This window comes from Pollicipes pollicipes, unplaced genomic scaffold (assembly GCF_011947565.3).
Source record: "Pollicipes pollicipes isolate AB1234 unplaced genomic scaffold, Ppol_2.1 Scaffold_6686;HRSCAF=7923_pilon_pilon_pilon, whole genome shotgun sequence".
In the NCBI taxonomy this organism is placed as follows: domain Eukaryota; kingdom Metazoa; phylum Arthropoda; class Thecostraca; order Pollicipedomorpha; family Pollicipedidae; genus Pollicipes; species Pollicipes pollicipes.
The window spans coordinates 41,653,749-41,673,144 of NW_023596921.1; the positions used below are offsets into that span (position 1 = coordinate 41,653,749).

The window sequence follows — 19,396 nt, forward strand, 5'->3', positions numbered from 1 at the left end:
ACCATCGCATTTGTAAAGGCGTGGATCGACGTATGTAGACGATCATGCGCATTCAAGGGCATCCCAGGAATCAATCGGATGTAGCGCGATCGTGAAAACTTATCCTAGGTCTTGACATTCAGACAATGCTCATACATAAACAGCTACATGATTTAGGCGAATGCGCTGTTTAGAAATCGGGCTTAACACTGTCCAACGTCATGGCAACAAGCCATGAAGCGGCGACGCCCGATAAACGGGACAGTGAATGCTTTACAGATTAAATGACAACCGTGCGTCGTTGGACGCTTGAACACGGCAAAAACTGGGCCTAAGCCCATCGTATTTCCGACCTAACCACAGCAAAATTAATCACTCTGGGACAAAAAACTTGGAGTATTGAAGTTCATGAAATGTGAAAATATGTTAAATCAAGATGCCCGAAATCTTAGCGTCATGTTTTAGTGGTTCAACACTTTTGTCTCCCAGCAAACTCACAGCGGGCCTGTCGTCGAGGTTTCCTCATCTGGTGATAGTTAAAAAATGTTTCAAATAATTTGAAACTTCTTCCGGTAGCAACTTTACTTGTCCAGCTCAGTTTTTGGGGACAAATTACATGATAAGCTCTACTTGACCTTCTGGAAATAGTTGAATCACTTATTCACCGGATTTAGTGCTGGGAATACAAATGTTTGTATAAACATGTACATATATATAGATGATTATATATATATATATATATATATATATATATATATATATATATATATATATACATGACAATCATTCCCCCACCTTCAATGTAAAACATGTCCCTTGTTGTACGCGCTGTAACCGACACATGTGCCACATGCACGAGGATTTATGCAGGGGGGCCCCATAAAGGTAAAGCTCGTTTGAATGCAAGCTTTACGGTCATCAGAAGAACATCTATTGGCTGACGATACATACTCAAAACAAAATGAGTGTATAGGTAGGCGCGATTGCTAGAATTACGCACTGAGGCGGAGTTTTATGGCCAAAAATAATACTGCAGGCCGCCAGGACCGAAACGGCACTCTTCTTCATATCCCGAGCCACGGCAAGTTTCAGCAGGCTTTTTGTAGTTGTTATCTGTCTTTGTTGCGCGCAGAGCGATCTCTGCCTCGGTGCAAGCAGCGCATTTCAACTTATAAGAACAAATATGGGCTGGAAGGAACTTTTATTTGAAGAAGATTTAGGCATTCAACGGGCCACAACAACAAAAGAACTCCCAAATTGACATGCGCCCGACTTTCCTAAAACGAAAAGAAGACCTCGGTGCCTAAGTGCAGCCTGAGTTGTTTGAATTCCATATCAATGGCTTGTTTATGGCATATGTATATCTGACGTGGTCGTTATGATAGGGGCTGCTGCCCTACAGCAGGCCGTTGATTTTATTGGCTAAATATTATTCGGCCGTTAAAAGAAATATAAATAACGCTCTGCTATCCTATCACGTCGTTGGAATGCCATCATAACACAACGGGTGCACTTTAATTATGCCAAGCACGTGCGCGATGACGAACGCTGGCTGCCTCCAGCACGCGGCTTCGTCCAGCTTTGCAGGCTGCCGCCGGGCTGACCTGTCCCGTGCCCCGCCGACAGCGCACACTGGGCACCTGCCGATGAAGCCCCAGTGGCTGCCGGCCGGCAGGGCCGAGCGAGATTGTGCCCAGCGGGTCCGGCACTAATCACCGCAGTGCGCCCAGCTGGTGGAGCTCAGCCGGATCTGCGCCGCACCAGGCGGTGTGCTGCCCCGAAGCCGCCCCCGGCTGGCTGATCGGCGGAGCGCTGGTGACGCAGAACAGCGTCGCGCGCGCCGTATCAAGTGGTGTCTGGGCTCTGCGTTCGCCTCCCGTTTGCGATGCCATCGTCGGAGGGAAGGAACTCCAATGGCACAAGTTAGGGAAAGCACAGATGGCAAGCTAAGGGACCGGCACATCAGGAGTGCCAATGACGGTGATAGCGACAGAGGGGCGCAGCCGGGATTTTCTTAAGCGGGGGAGGAGAGACCAGTAAGAATGTGTTACGCCGATTTTCAACTTTCAGTCAGCAATTATCTATGGTGAAAAATGAAATCCGAGTCTAAGAGAGTGGGGGTGGACTTCCCTTGGACTTGGACTTCCCTTGGAATCTGGACTTCCCTTGGCCGCGCTCGTGACATCACATGAAGGTCTCTTAAATATTTACGTAAGCGTAGGATGTACATTCCAGAAGCATTGACGTTTTTACAGTGCTGGCACATTCAGCATCAGTCACAGTTCCCAGCGCCCTTGGAAGCACTGTCCGAACTTCCCTCTCAGTTGCCGCAGGTTTCCAGGCAGTCCCCGACATTAAAGGTCCAGTGTTTTATCGATGATATTTCAAGGATTGGAGGTAGGGCTGGTCATAGCGCCCATAGCGCATTCTGTGCATGCGACACTGTAGATCCATACAATTACTGTGTGTGTATCGGTTTTATAGCACCAGAGAGACACCCACCGGCTCAACTATCAGCTCCCAACTCGGCTCAACATTGATATCTCCAGTTTGGGCGTCAGAATCCCGATGGCAGTAGTCCCAAGGTTAGAAATAGCACCATCACACAAGGTGCTTCTAAAAATATGGAACGAGTTGTTGGCACCATCTCAAATTTTTAGTTCCAGGCGAAAAGCAAATAAACGCCATAACGCCGTAAACCCTTGCCGCTGAATTCTGCGATTGTGAGCACCGGAACCGGCGCAGAAGATGTCTGGACGACTGCACTCTCTGGATAACCGTCCTCTCCCCCTTGATCAGTCTCCGAGGTCAGCCGCGGGACGGTCCCGGCGAACGGCGGTCGCCTAGCCATTTCTTGAAGGACGACGTGGCACCATCTCATTGTCACTGATGGCGCCGCTCGAACGCGGCCGTAAAGTCCAATTTATGCCGATCCTCCCGTCTCCGCAGGGAGTGACTCGAGGCGCAGCGTCATTCAGCGCACTCGTAACGCGCAGCGCTGGCTGCGGGGCTGCTCGCTGGACCGGTGAAGCCAGAGGTGTCTGGAAAGAGGAAATAACTTACTCACTGGTCATGGCGTTGTCCTGGGTCCGCGCGTTGGCTGAAGAGCCCTGCAGACAATGGAGCCCTGAACCACGTGAATGCTGCTCGAGACTGAAAGCGGCACGTTGAGACTCACTCCCACGAGGTGCACTATGCTACACACGTGTACTCTTTCACGCCCACGTGACCCTGTGCATTATTCCTAATTTCATGCTGTGAATTTCATTTTAGACCCTTGCAGGGGCCATTTCGACCCGCCCGAAATCCCCGCATTTATCGCACCGATTTTGATAGGCTAGGTCTTAAAGAACGGTTTGTGGTTTTAACAGCTTTTTAATGGGAATGCGATCTCGAGATTTGATAGTTACACACTGAGAACAACGCATGTTGCCAGCTTTTACTTCATCTTAAAAGCTTGTGCATTATTTTGCATTTCCAGGCTACGACACTGTGTTGGGGCACTGTGCGACATTATAACAATAGTTTGCACAAAGTCACCCGACAGAATATTTTTGCATCACCAGATGAAAGACGCAGCAACAGGTACTCGTATCAGTGATGAGACTTGAAATAGACCGTTCAAACACGATATTGATTAAAGCAATGCAACACAAGCAATAGTTTGTGTCGTTCCGACGCTTATTCCGCCACCAATATTTAACCCTTGACGTACCCCAAATCGGTGACAGATACAGGATCATGAAGTTGGACGGAGAAACGTGTGTCATTCCAGCACTTGGATGAGTAAAATTCACAGAACTACCTGTTGCATTTCTCCATGTTTGTGCTCCTGACACTGTCCGTGGGCACCGATGCATGAGCCCCAGCACTATGTGGACTGTGCTTGGATGTCACACAGCTTGTCATTTGTCAAAAACCTTTCCTTGACAGGCAGGTCTGAGTATCTTTCCCTCCCCAGATAACTGTCGCCGTATTCGCTGCTGCTGCCCTTGTATTCGTCTTCACAACATGTATGCATTTGGCAACGAATGTGTTGGCGTTAGCAAGCTAGCGGTATGAAATGCGCAAACACACTGTTTTCAGCACCAAAAAAAAAAACGACGTCTAATCATCGTTGCATTACTTACCTCGCAGTCTGAAATAATCTACAATCGTGACAAACAGCTGCTCGTGGCATCTTAGATGATGTGATGTTTAAGTCTGTCCGTGAAATTAAACTTTATTTCCATTAAACTTTGACTTTCATACATGAAAATTTATTTGGCCGCATTTGCATCTGGAAAGATTGCACGAGATTTATGCGGACACAACTCCCACAAATCGAGCTTGCAGCCGTTTCCGGGCAATGCACAGTGCCAACATGTTGTCAGCGCCCGTCACAATGATAGCCAGAAAGGGCATCAAAATTAAAATATTTCAGCTGGAACGGTGTGGAGATGAATTTGGAAAAAAATCCGGTTGGACCCTGAACCGAATCCCTACAATAAAATAGGCCTAGCACAAGCATTGTACCATGAACTTTTGGATGCAAGCAGACCTTGGATACGACCCCAGTTCGGCGTCTGCATGTCCAAACGGCTTGGTGTCTCCCAGAAGCTGGCACACCAACAGCGCAGTTTGCCGCTACACCATCTGCCCAGCTGGCACGATTGATGGACACTACTTCCCAGATGCACGCCATACATCAGCTTTATGCTCGTCCTCTGGAGAGCCCGGATGGCAACGTTCTGTTCTCGGAACGCAGTGTAGCCATCGCTGGCCACTGCGATCACGCCACCACCTTGCACGCTGTTGCTGTTGGTGCTTGGTGGGCTGGGCTACAAACAGGCGACAGCCAATCTGTATTGATTTTCCAGCGCGGTAGCCACTTGCACTTATTTAAACAAGCAGCCCAGGTCGCTACCTCGTACACTGGCGGAAGGGATTCTTGTCGGACGTGGCAGTGGCCTCCGTGCGCAGCCTGCGCTGTCCTCCGTCCGCGTATTCCTAGGCCTCGCAGGGTTCTCCAAGCCGAGGGTCAGTGGGGCAGCCCATCATTTACACAGCCCTTCTGACGTGCATGCCACGCGCATCGCCATATCAATGGCAGAGGCTCCTCCCGTCGCGCCAGTGCTGCGCCTGTCCGTCGCGCCATCACGCCAGTGATGTGACCTCAGTTAAGCGAGCGCAACTCGACTCGCTGTGTAAACGACAGACCTGAGCCGACTCTGCAGTACAAACACACAGCCAGCACATGATTGTGTTTGCCGTTGGCTCATCCAGACCGGTCCCGTTTGTTTGCGATGTGCACTGATCATCGCTGTGCAGCGCGGTCGACAGTCATCCTGTGAAATGGCGGCGCATTACTAGCCCATTGCTTGTATGATGAGCTGGATTGCATGGTTATTCTCATGAAACCTTTGTTACAGTGGCCGTCGGTCGAATTATGGCGAATGCTACAGCATGCTGGCCCTGTACTGCGACAGATGGCACATGTCTAGCGCACGTCTCCGGGTCAAAGACATGCTGTACGAGGAGCCTTCTCACAATTCGCCGCTCGGCCGGGCAGAGACCCAGCCTGACGGTGTCCATACGTTGGGTGCGAGACTCTGTCAGCGTGTCCAGCTCCACTTGTGCGTCCGGGTACTCTGCTTGTGCTTCCCTTCGCCCAGCGCCGTTCCTCTTTGATTTCGGTCTCATGTCCAGTGACGTCCGTTCCGCTGGTCCGGATATTCGCCGAGTGGCATCGGTTCCGCTGGTCCGGGTATCCGTCCAGCGGCTTCCATTTCTCGGCTCCGGATCCCTGTCCGGTGGCGTCCGTTCTGCGGGTCCGGAACCCCTTCCAGCGGCGTGCCCCGTCGGGCCGGCCGCTCCACAGGTGGGGCCGGGCCGTCCGCCAGCCAGGTGTGTTGGCGGTCACATCGATCATCAGCAGCGTCGGCCGGCGGCGGCGGTGAGAGCGGCGGCCGGCACCGGCGCCACGCGCAGACTCAGCTATCGACCTGGCACGCTCCGGCCGCCGGCGCCGGCCGCGCTCTCCGCCAGTGGGGCGATGGTGCCGGCGGCGGCAAGCGCCTCAGCTCACACCTGCCGGCCCGGCGCCGCCGCGGAGGGGCGCCCGTTCGTGACCGGTCGCCGTAGCGGAGCTGGTGACCGGTCAGCGGGGCGGAGCGGGGCGAGGTCGCACCTGTAGCGGACCGTCTGCCTGCCGGGGCATCTGCGGCGAGGCCAGCGGCGCCGACGAGCTGCGGTACGCGGGACGGTCAGACCACGACCCCTGAGGTCTGAGAGGGGACGCCCTGCTCGTAGGCCGATCGTCGCCCCCCCCCCCCCCCCCCCCCCGCCTCCCAGGCGTTCAGCCTCGCCGGGTTTTATTCATGTCCCTGTCTGTTATCGTGGTCTATTTTGAACTGGAAGGGAAGGCCGACTTAAGCGCCTCATTTTATCGCGATCGTAGGTTTATGAGGGGTTCTTAAGCTTCGTCTTGGTGTGGCTCATGTTCAACTGCAGAGTGGAAAGAAAACTGCATCCACATTATTCAGTTCATAGATCTTTCCATTTTACTAGATGCCACGATCGGTATGGTGCCACGATCTAGGTGCCACTCTATCACTAGGTGCCACGATCCGTATTCGATCCCATCAATGCTTGCAGAGTGACGGGCATCCCATTTTTCAACTGCTGTGACTGACCTTGTGAACTATTTATGGTCCGCGATTTGCATCATAAGCGGTTCATGGTCACCATCCCACAAACGTTGCTCTGATCACGAGCCAAATAAAGTCAGGTGAGTTTTCACTCGCCCATCGTTCTCACAGTTATGTCTTACAAGCTCCATTCCGGTACCTCATACACTTGTGAGACAACAAAGCGCGAAGCCGTCCTTCTCATTTCTTATCGATTGTCATCACATGCAACTTCACCTGCATTACATATGTACCTTGTTGTTTAAAGTTGCAAAGTCCTGGCGTGCAATAGAAATTCTAGAAGGCACTTAGCGCCTGCAACACAACAGGGCCCCTGCCAGTGACTCACCCGCAACCACATCTTTGTTCCTCCGTTGATTAAAGTGCTACAAGGGCCTCCCTCACTCAACAGGCGGGTATCATTATTAGCCCGGCTTTGTCCGAGGAGTCGCATCGCGACGAGTCATCGCTCCGTCAAGCTTCCCGCGCCGGCCGCTGACGCAAGGGCCCGCTGTCGGGCTTGGCTCGGTGCTCGGTCACCCTCGTCGACCGACCTGCCGACCCCCGGCCTGCCGGAGGAGGCTGTGAGCGGATGGAGCTGGTGCAGACGGGAACGCGTGCAGCTCGGCGCCAGTGGGTCCGCTGAGAAGGCAGGGCGGCCGAGCGCAGTGGCTCCGCGCTTCCGCGGCAGCGTGTAGCGTAGAGGGCCGTCCAGCCTCGCCAGTCAGCCACAGCCGTCCATCGGAGAGCCCCATCTTCTGTACAAACGGAACCGCCGGACTGGCGAGCTGCAGTCAGAGAAGGCGTGCCCTGCACCTGGCCAGCACGTGTCCAGCCGAACCTGATGGCGTGACCTCGACCCGATTGGAGACTGGCGGTCGTCGCGGGGGTTGCACGTCCGATCAGATGGCGCGTCCAGGACCGGTCAGCCCCTCTCCAGCGCTGCAAGCGACCCGCTGACCTGGCGGCGTGGGAGCAGGTCAACCTGCAGAGACGCAGGGGACACTGACCGGACCGCAGAGTGACTCAAAGGCCTGCGTGGGCCGCCGCCCATCGCCGCCGGACGGCACTGGTGACCTGGCACAAACTCATGCGACCTCGGGATGCCCGACTAGGACGTGATAATGTGTGCCACCATCTCCACCGTGGGGAGTTCGTTCGATGTCGACCTCCTGCTGCATCTGTGCCATCTCCCCAACCGGGTGAGGTACCGTGACAAGATGGTCAGGTACGTTGGCGGGGCACGGCCACTCTCCCGGCGCTGTTCGGCGGCGTCGTGCCATTTATCTTGCAGTTGGTTTTGTTGTCGGGCCTTCTCTCGCTCTCTCCCTCCCTGGACCAATCTCAGTTCTTTCATTTTTCAGCTTGCTGTTTGTCGCCTTCTTGTTCTCTCGCCTGCCTCTTACGCTGCGGATGCGTATCTTTTTGCGTTCTGCGGTTTGTTCTTTTATTTCAGCTGATGTGATAGCGCTGTCTGGAAGCCTTTTTTAAGTGTCACGGTGACAGTGGAAGATATCAAGTAATATTGCGTGCAAGGCTCTCCACTTTACCATGCGAATCCATTAAGAGTGCGATGAAGCCTTGGCTCAAAGGTCTAAGCTATGCATACCGATTCACATTTACATACAGTCGAAGCCGAATGGCACGGGCTCGAGGTGTAAGATTGCATTCCATCGCACCAGCACGATTGTATACCAGTGCCGAATCGCTCCCCGAAACACTGGAACAGATTCTGAGCAGGAGGGTCACTGGTGCCCGGAAATATTGGCCTCCATGACCGAAAACCCGGCGCCAGTGCTGCTGTCAGCAAGACCTCGTCGGCTCTTTGTTGGTGTTCAAGACGTCTGAATATGTCTGGGTTCGGTGTCCGTATCAGATCCTATGAAAGTATCCTTTTAGGATTATGGAGAACGGCAGCGTTTGCCATGTGGTTGCAGTGACCGAGAGCGGCTGCAGTTGCATGCAGACTTGTGACCGCGTGGTATTCCAGCCCATTCCTTGCGATGCTGTCCAAAACGCCCGAGGTGGTGAGATAATGTTAATTTCTAGCCTGGCTGCAGGCCAAGTGTGAACGTGGGAGCATTTTTCTTCTGAGACAGCAGGCCTGTCTCAACCGTCGCGTTCTCTTGAAGCTTATGCAGCCACTGATCGCTACATGCCTTACAGCCAAACAGATGTCTTGTATGCAATTTTCAGCAACGAGAGATGCGATTCTCTGAACAACTGCATGGTGCCTGGTCACCAGACTTTCACCCAAGTCCGATCAGAGTTGGAATCCACGCCGAATTCAATGCCATTTTTACCCTGTCATAGTGAAATAACTCCTTGGAATTCCGTTGCGAGTTGGAGTCGGAGTCCAGTCTACCGAGTCATTTGTGCATTGACTTAAATCGAAACATAGGTAGCAGCATGCATGAATAGCATGCCAGGTTAGATAAATAGTATAAAGGGACCAGTCAGAATGTAGTTGTGTTGTTCACGAAGCTCTTTATGAAGTGTGTTGGACGGATAATCTCCTTTTCTGCCTTCACTCATCTCACAGGAGTGCATCTCGTCGAAGTCGACGAGATACGAAATCGACCCCTTTCTCTCTGAGTCTGAATCGAAGTCATGTCAAAGGGCTTTGTTGCCCGGAGTTGGAGTTAGGTCAGTTCCATAAGTCGTGCATTTGAGTCGGAGATAGATCAGTTCCATAAGTCGTGCATTTGAGTCGGAGATAGATCAGTTCCATTAAGTCGTGAATTTGAGTCGGAGTTAGGTCAGTTGCATAAGTCGTGAATTTGAGTCGGAGATAGATCAGTTCCATAAGTCGTGAATTTGAATCGGAGAAAGATCACTTCCGTAAGTCGTGAATTGGAGTCGGAGATAGATCAGTTCCGTAAGTCGTGAACTTGAGTCGGAGATAGATCGGTTCCGTAAGTCGTGAATTTGAGTCGGAGATGGATCAGTTCCGTAAGTCGTGAATTTGAGTCGGAGATAGATCAGTTCCGTAAGTCGTCAATTCGAGCTGCAATCGGTCTGCTGAAGTGGAATCAAGGAAACAGCTGACGGATCGATGACAGGAAACATGAAAACAGAAAAACACGAAACAGCAAACAGATCGATGCCGTCTGGCGGGCGCCTCTCGCTGGGTCTCTCGCTGCCTTCTGTCAGGTATCATGCTGGCCCCGTCTGGCTGCATCGCACTATGACTCATGCCCGGAGGCACGTTTGACCTGCAGTGGGAAGTGAACCAGCCATGACCTCGCATGTTTTGTCAGGACACACTGTAACCTGGCGAAACGAACGCTGCCGTTGTCAGCGCTGCTGCACAAGCGTCCAAAACAGCGCCGGTAACCCGGTGGGGCAGCGTTCGCCACAGTGTGACCTTCACAGGTCAGCGCAGTGAGACCTTGGCAAGCTTGCGTGGTGTGATTCTCACAGGTCAACGCGATGTGACCTCTGCAGACCAGCGCGGTGTGACCCTCACAGGTCAGCGCCTTAAGCCGCCGGTGATCGGAGGAGACCGAGGTTCGCCCGCGCCTTGCCGTGGAGACCACAGGACTGAAGCTGCGCTATGTCATTTGGAACCGTACCCAGATCCAGACGGCACGTCGTTGCAGTCGCACCAGACCAATTACAGGCAAAAGTACTGTTGAGAGCATTCGGTGCATCACGCGCGCTTGAGCACAAGCCATTGGTTCGCTCGTTTTAGGGAGTTTTTAGAGACTGATAGTAGATCTTAGCAACCAGTTCAGATTAAGGCGCGACTCCAACTACACGGTATAGGGGTGCTCACCGTTTTCGAGTCTCGAAGCGATCCAGCACTTTGGTGCACCCACAGGTACGCCAGCAATTGACCGGAAAGCGATCAATATCGGCCTTGTCGAAGCCGTTTTTGAATGTGAGTTTGTGTTCACAAAACTCTTCACATGAAGAGAGTTTGAATGCGCTGTGACTTAAGCCGAGAGGCTTAGTCGTGAAAACTAAGGGCGATTTGGCCTGTAGCTATGTTCCTCTTGACCAATGTATTCACAAATAATTTACCGTTTTCGTAATGGTCTCGTCACAGTCTCTAGTGTTCTAAATTCATAAAGTCCTTTGACTCAAGCTACCAAAAATGGATAGAGCACATGTTAAGTCAATCTTCAAGCTCCATGATGATTTTGGAGCAATAATTTGAGCGTTCCAATGTGCTGTTTAAACCCATTTGTATGGGCTAGCAAATGCGTATGACACTATTCGCCAAGGCTCTGGTATCGTCTACGTAATGAGCACGCGCACGTGTCGATCAGCCCTATCGCCCCATGTCCCAAAAGGCGTTGCTGCTGAAGTAAAGGTATTAAATTCCTGATGAGTCTCATTGCAGTGAGAAAAGGATGCTTCACAGTGCTCGATTCAGCCTGAGTAGCAAATAATGAATGCTTCAATACAAATTACGTTTTGGATGTGTGATAAACTTGCATAATTGATATGCATGCATATACACATACACACACACACACACACACACACACACACACACACACACACACACACACACACACACACACACACACACACACACACACACACACACACACACACACACACACACACACACACACACACACACACACACACACACACACACACACACACACACACACACACACGCACACACACACACTTGGGCTTGTAAATGATCCTGAGGACGAAATGATGAAATTAAAGAAATTATTAGCTCACAACTCTGAAGGTGGGTAAGCGACCCTCAATATACCAGGGGATGCTGGTTAAACGACGTTGTAGTACTAAGTAACCATTAAATTGACGAAACTCTATTCGGGCAATGTTCATCCTTAAAAGCAAAGCTCAATTAGATGAGGACGTGAGAAATTCATTCTTTAAAATAAACACAGCTGAAAATATTAAGTCCCGTCAATAGAACCGTTGTTAGTACTGCAGTATTGCTTAACCAGCACATTCTGTTATATTAAAGATCGCAACCTCAACATAAGAACTTTAAACTCATCCTGCCGAAAAGCCAGGAGTCCATGGCCTTTCTTTCCGAGGTCAAGAAAAGAACATAACCTGCTTCGGCTCGCTTCGTCGCTGAGTTTTTCAGGTGGCATGGCGACGATAGTTACTGATATTGTCGATGTTTCGTCATATGGCACACCATTAAGCCATTAAGACACATCATGAAGTCATAGTGACAGTGTAGCTAAAGCAGAGTTGAGGATTTCACACCGGCGACCACCAGCCGGGCCGTCAAACAATCCATTGGCCACGCTGTTCTCAAACAGATACGGCCATTGTCTGCTGGAATGTTGCGTATTGCCTGCTAATATACTCTCTTGTTTCTGTCAGGTATGAAATGGTACGTACGCTGCGGTAGTACTTCGGTTAAGTGTCATGAAGGAAGGGACATTGTAAATTCACTCGATTGCAAAACGCCGTTGCAATTTTTACGCTCTCAGACAATTCAATATACGTTCAACACTTTCACTCGCTGCTTTGCAATTTCGAGTCACTGTGGTAAAATATGTGTGCTACATTCATGCAACCGATCGTTCCACCAATGCATTAATTTGCCTTTTGTTACCCAATTGTTCCATTGCTTGGCCCGAATGTTTTGTGTACGCGCTTTCTGTTTCTACGCAAAGATCAGCTATGGCTTTTGTTTTCGCTAGCAGAGCGACGTGCAAAACTAAACGGAATCTTTCTATATATGAGTGGTAAAAGAGAAAAAACCGCAAGACTTTTCATTGATCAATTGCTGATCGTGTAACTATGATGTGCCGTGTTCGAACAGGATGCTTGCTACGTTTCGCAATCAATCAGTTCATTTATCACCCAACCGCAATCAGTCTGTTGCAATCAGTTGATTTTAAAGCTCAATAAACTAAAGCGTAAAATATTTTTCATCGTGTCAAACATGCTTTTCCTGACTTGCATTGCGAATCTGGACTATTTTTCGCCTTATATATTGCCACCCCACTGATCAGAAAGTCCTCCTTATCACTCAGTGCCGGACGCGAAGTAATTAAGTGTAAGCATACCCTTGCTATTTTTAAAACGAATCACTGAAATCAGTGGTAAAGGTAGGTAAAATATACGAGCCGATGAAAGGTCGCACAAGAAGACTATATCATCAAAGCTGTCGTAATTTTCTTAGAAAACACAACACCACACACACACACACACACACACACACACACACACACACACACACACACACACACACACACACACACACACACACACACACATACACACACACACACGCACGCACGCACGCACGCACGCACGCACGCACGCACGCACGCAGGCAGGCACGCACGCACGCACGCACGCCTGTGTGATGTCGTCACGGTTCTTACGCTGTGGGCGGCGCTGTCAAGCAACCCCGATGACGTATTGGCCTTCTAAGCCTGCGGCCTGTCTGCGCCATCTCCCGTCTACCTGTCCCACCAGCGTGCTCCACCGTGCGCCGCGCGCGTACCCCCAAGTGTGGGGTCGCGTCGGGTCGGGCCGGCCGCCGCGCCCTGCGCCCATTGATTGGGGACCTGGGGAGGGGCGGCGTCCCTAAGTAACGGTCCCAGAAGGGCGCCGGGCACGCGCCTGATCAATGGCCAGGGGCGCGCCGGCGGGCCGGCCGCATTCCCGTGACGGCGGCGGGCCAGCGGTGACCCGGCCGGCATGGGCGCCGGCCGCAACCAGACCGGTGGCCGATACAAGTAAGGCAGGCGGCGTCGCGCGCGCGCGCGCGAACGTGTGTGCCGCCGCCGCGTTGGACGGAGGGCCGCCGCGCTAACGGGCGCGATGCTGGCTGGTGTACTCGCCCAGCAGGGCAGCTTGATGTCGGCCATATTGGTGAGGTAAATATCGCGGCGGCCGCCATGTCGGCGAGGTGGGTGGCGGCGCTGCGCTGCTGATTCGGCCGGCGGGCTGTCTGAGCTCAGCGGGCCGGCGGGATGTGTTCGGGGATCTGGACAGAGCGTTGGATCGGGATGTTCGTCCGTGGTCACGGCGGGTTGGCTGACGCTTTAGTTGGCAGCAGCTGGAGCTGTGGATGTGATGGGCATATTGCGTCGTACTGCCATGGCTGGTTAGCTGTTCGATGAGCCACGCGGCAAGGCTGAGCGGTGACTTTTAATTGCTGTGATATCCGATATCGTGCTGATTTTCCGTGATGTGTCGTCGTGTTGGCTATGCGGGAGCACAAAGCAAAACTATGTTTTTACAAACCCTATTCTGGTCGGCTCCCCTGGCCCCTCTCTCCTGTAGGTCAAGCGCCACTGCACCACTAGACCCTCCATTCTCACTGTCGTTCCCCGCATTCCAGCGATAGCCGTCGGATGAAAGCGATGTTGTCGCCTTTCGCCACTCACGGAAAGGAAATGTAAATCACATCTGCTACTATAAAATATGTCAGTGTTTGTGAAACAGATCGATTATCAATTGAAAATAACCCGCTCTCGCTTTTTTGAAAGAGCTAAAAATATCTTAGCTACGATTATCGTAACGGTGAGTTTCTGTTCTACGACCATTGCGACGGTGAAAAATTGATTCAATAAGGCAATTGAGGAATGTTAACCCACCGGTATCACTGAAGCACAGTTGATCACTGGCGCTGAAGCGCTGGCACGACGCGCGTCATTCCACCATCAGCTCGCGCATCGACTGTATCCAGCGTTTCAAATATCCGCTGAGTGTGAAGCCCGCCACCACACCGCCACCCACCATCCCTATCCCGAACACGGTCCGACCGCTACCCCTCCACCCCGGTCCCGAACACGGTCCGACTGCCACCCCGCCGCCCGGTCCCGAATACGGTCCAACCGCCACCCCGCTACCCCGGTCCAGGACACGGTCCCACTGCCACTCCGGTCCAGAACACGGTCCCACCGCCATCCCACCACCCCGGTCCCGAACACCGTCCCACCACCACCGCACCACTCCGGCCCCGAACACCGGTCCCCGTTTGTGCTCGGGCGGGTCTCACAGCGCCGTACAGTCCCGATTTAACCCCTCTAACGATCTTGGCCGCCACATACGTCGGAAAATACGCCTGCCCCGCGGCCGGGGGCTCGAACTTCTGCCTGGCCGCGGGCTGGGCGGATGGGCCGTGTTTGCGTTGGCCCGGCGGGGTAGCGCGGGGAGGGGCGGCCTGCGGCCGGCCGCCGGTCGTGCGGACAATGCCAAAGTCCCTGGTCAGGCCGATCGCACCGACATAACACGGCTGTCCCGGCATGGCTTGTTTTGGCCGCGCTCGCCACAAAACCAAGGCTACTCTCGCCGGTAATTGCTCCAAGAATAACGGCTCACAGATCAGATTGGCCAGAGCGGGGTTTTGGAGTCGGCGCGACGGCCGCTTTATTGCTCAGCAGCTGCGGATGACGGTGCCTTTGGCCACCGAGCTCCACGTGTCGGCATCGCCGCTGCTGTCATTACCGTTCGATGCGGAGTTTGTATATGTTCTTTTCGCTCAGAAAGCGTAAACATAACCTTGTAAGTGGCCTATAAGCACATAACGCTTCACACTTGAGTTTTGTGATGGCTCAAGGGTGGATGACTGGTTTATTTGTGCTTTCCATGAACATGATTCTGGGGAAAACCCTTCACAGCACATCACAGAAGCTAGGCATCAAGATCGTCTATAGTGTAAAAAATCAGCAAACGTTCACTTGAGTAGCGTAAGCCAATTCGAGGTCGAGGTTTCGCGTGAATGCTATCCATCATATTTTCTTTGAAGCGCGAGATGTCCGATGTCCAACTAGCCATGCATGGTTTGTCTCGCGGTGGCGTTCCGGGTTCTTTGCGCTGGGGCTGGCAGTCAGCATGCATGTTGAAGTATCTTGCTAAATATACTGACCCGCTGCTCATCAGATAAGCCCGAGAGGCGGCTTTGTCGTATTTCTCAAACTGCAAGTCTGTGCGCTCTCCACGCATCCTCCGTGATTCGGTCATTTTCCTGGAGGCTGGACTGCGCCGCATAACGCCCATGCGAGGCGGCACAGTATCACTGAAGCCGCGGGGCGACGCCTTTTCCCAACGCCCTCGAACTGGCGAACCGGTGACGCCCGGCGAACGGCGCAGTCCCACCCCAGAAAGTGGGTAGATCGGGCCTCCGTTTTTGGGCTATATTTCCTATGCATCACCATGATGTTAGCATACATGTTCAAAGCAAAGTGAAACTTGCAAAATCGAATTGACCAGGGCCCATTCGCACTCCGTCATCACCTCACCGCGGTTTCTATGACCAGGGCATTGGTGAACGCGGACTCAAAATGTGCTGCCTAGGACGTAAGCGAATGCGGCTCAGAGTGTAAAACAGAGACGTGGGAGTGATATTTCGAATGTTTACCAGCATGTGAGTACCATCCACGGTTCCATTTCGGCCTCATCGTGACTGACCTTTCAGCGAGTGTCATAAAACAGGATACAAACGCCACACTGCAGCATCACGTGGCTGGGCATGGCTCACATGCCGGCCGTCCCAGGTGCTTTGCTAAAATGCTAAATCTTCCGCACCCCGTACTGTTTTGGTAATCAGGCGGTGTCTGCGACTTTGCCCGAGGTTTGTGCAAATTAGCTGGCTCGCGATCGGTGATCAGCTGGCTGATATGCATGTGTCATAGATCTCAACGGCCTGATCAGTCCTCAAACATTAGTTATATTCCCGTTGGAGCACCGGTGTTTACGGTATATTTTGACGAAGCCGGCGTGCTTGAAACTAGCGTCGCTCAATATCCCAGACGTGTTGAAGGAAAATGGAAATGAAAATTCGTTCCATAACTGTTGTTTACAGGCCAGCCCAGACTGTCAGAAGGTCCCCGTGCTGAACGAAATAGAGTGACCTCAGACAGGTTTGTTTTTCAGAATATCAGGAGCGTGGCTGGTGCTCGGGGGCTGCCTGCGCTGTGCAGTCTAGGCTGTTCAGTATGAAGGCCTGTCTCTGTAAAATATATTTGTGTGGAGTCATTTTGTGACGTGAACCCGTATGGCGAGTTCATATGACCAGTCCGGCATTTGGTATCGATCTTTCGTTTGCTAGGCTGACTTGATGCTCGACATTTTTGCAAATATTTCCTCCCGTTCGTTGCTCAACATTTATGTCTGCTGATCAACATTTACACGCTGCGAAATGAAACACCTCCCGTTTGTGTGTCTTCTCTCTTCACGGGAGCGACAAAGTTTGAACACATTTCACTCCCTCCTTTCACGTCGCTGGATAATCCAGACCGTTGTGCTTGACACGGGTTGACAGTCAGAGAATCTGAGCCTCTCGGTCATAGGGAACCGGCCTTTATACTTTTGCTGGTCAGGTTTCCGACTTGATGGTTTATGTCACATCAGTCATGCTTGCTGGATGTCATTTGCGTTGATTATAGCTTGTATCCCTTCAAATGGGCTAAAAAGCTATCTTACTAACATCAGGCATGATTATAACATATCTGAAGCTTGTGCTTATGGCTGGTGTGATTGGATGGTCCGATCTTGCTACGAAGCTCTCGCGCAAGTTTCCCGGCATTTTCCATTTCCCGCCATTTCGTTCTCTCTACCGTAGAATCTGACGCATAAATGATATGCTAATCGACTACTACCTCCTCGTTCCCAAAGACCAAAGGAAAACACTATTTTCCTCGTCCGCTCGCGTCCGCGGCTCCGCATCGGCGCAACGCACCATTCAAACAAAGCCCTTCCTGGAAGGCCGGCTCCGCGGCGCGGTCGTCGTCGTCGGCCGGCCGTCGAAGCCGAGCCAAAAGCGCCGCCAGTCGCTTGACTAGAGGCCGTAGGGTCGCGCTGGCCGGCTCGTTACTCGGTAATGGGAGGTAGTGCCGAGCAACGCGGCGCGGCGGCGGCGAAACACGCCGCGGCCGCGTCGCCACAGCCGGCTGGCGCATCCGCCGTGCGGCTACGGCTGCCGAGCACGGCAGGGACGTACCGGCCAGCCGGCCTCGCCAGCGCCACATTCCACGGCGCCAGTGGCCGACGCCGTAGGTCATGGGAGCGAACGCCGCCCCGGAAGACACTGCGCTGCACCGGTGTGAGGGTCTGGTGGACTGCTTGACGAATGTACGTGAGATGAAGACGTACGCATGTGGTCGTGCGCAAATGCACACATGCGCAAATGTTCGTAAATTATAATGCTCGTAATTGTAGGTGTTTGTAAGTGCCAACGTTGTTATAGCAGTTCGCATGCTCGAGTTTTCGTATTTCCAATGTTTATACAAGAAAACACTCATGCGGGATATGCGACATGCAAACGGCACAACAGAAAAAACTTGGGTAGCTTACAAATAACACAAAACATCGGATCACCTCAGTGATACAGATATTTCAGGTACTGAAAGCGGAGCATGCTGGTTATGCATAAAGTTATGTGGGGTCATTTCGTTCGCGCTTGCGCACAGTTGGCTCGGCCTGGAAGGCTTTGGTAATGGTAGCCGCATGGGCACTTAAAAATATTTGCGCATGCAAACCTCTGCGATACGAATTGCGGTGCGTACGTTAGAAGCTGTGGACATTTGTGCTGCGACGCGAGTAAATGGAATACGTGCATAAGAGGTGCGCACATTTCTGCTCACGAACATCTGCGATACGAATAATTACGCTACGCACTTAAGCGGCTACGATATTTGCCCTTACAAACGTCTACGTCCGTACACTTGCCTACCAACACGGGCGTTACGTGCATGCGCTGTACGTACATATGTCCACTTACCTGTGTTGTGATGTGGCTGGCGGGATTGCGCAGACGCGTGTCTCCGGGAGGTATCGTGCATGTACGGCGCGCGTTTGTCTTTTAATGCGTCTGAAGTGATTTTCAAGGGGCGAGTTTCGCGTCTTTTCCTCGGATTTTAAAGTGTTTGCTGCCGTTCAACTTCGCATAATATCTAGTAACGTCATGTAACGCCGAGCGGGCCGTAACTTTGGGAGACGGAGGGTTTCCTTGAATCGTATCAAACCTCGCCTGCAACATCGCTCTCGGAGAGCTGTCGATTGCCCCGTTGGGAGACCATCAGTACCCCCATGTTGTGTATCCTCACCGTGTTGCTGGTGTCGAGGGTTTACAGACCCAGATCGCCGCTCCTATCGTCAGCATTCGCGGTAAGGTTCAGCCCATTTCAATGCAGCCCCGTATGCAGAGTGTGGAGTGCGAAAGGCTCTATAAACGCGCTGGTCGACTTGACGTCGCGCTGTCCGCTGCCCAAACGACCCCATAACGGCACACGACAGTCCAGATGGCCGCAATTAACTGTGGAAGTGACGTCACGCCATTTACCGGCTGTGTCAGCACGCCGCTGCGCCGTTTTAATGACGCGAATGTATTAGCTGCGCTGCGCTCACAAAGTGACTGGCTTAATAGCCCGCTGGAGAGGGAACAGGTTCCTTCCGTGGACAGAGGAATGCATCACCGAGAACACTGACGGAGCGAGCCGTCCTGATGATCTCAAGCGGGGCGGCTTGGGCGACCAGGCCGTCGCTGCGCGGAGAGGCAGACAAAGACGCGCGCTGCATGTCCAAGTCGACGCTTGGGGAGAGCGCTTTGTGATGGAATGTGACAAATTAAAATTATAACGCGTGCACTGCTTGGCGTCCTCGCTCGTGGATAGGCAATAATCATGCAAACTCCGACATCCATCAGGGTGATAACACCGCAGCGTGTGGTAGCTCTCGCTGATTTGAAAAGTTGCGGTCGTTCTTTAGCGGCTGATGGAGGGCTTTTCTGATAAGGAACGAGGCCCCGCGCGTGCACGGGCAGCGGGCTCGGCCGCGTC

The 19,396-nt window shown here is 52.5% G+C and overlaps 1 protein-coding gene across 1 annotated transcript in view; it reads left to right on the top strand.

Annotated features, from left to right (window-relative positions):
* Positions 1-19,396, top strand: part of LOC119107567 (potassium voltage-gated channel protein Shaker-like) — an 83,656-nt gene that overhangs the window by 36,561 nt on the left and 27,699 nt on the right.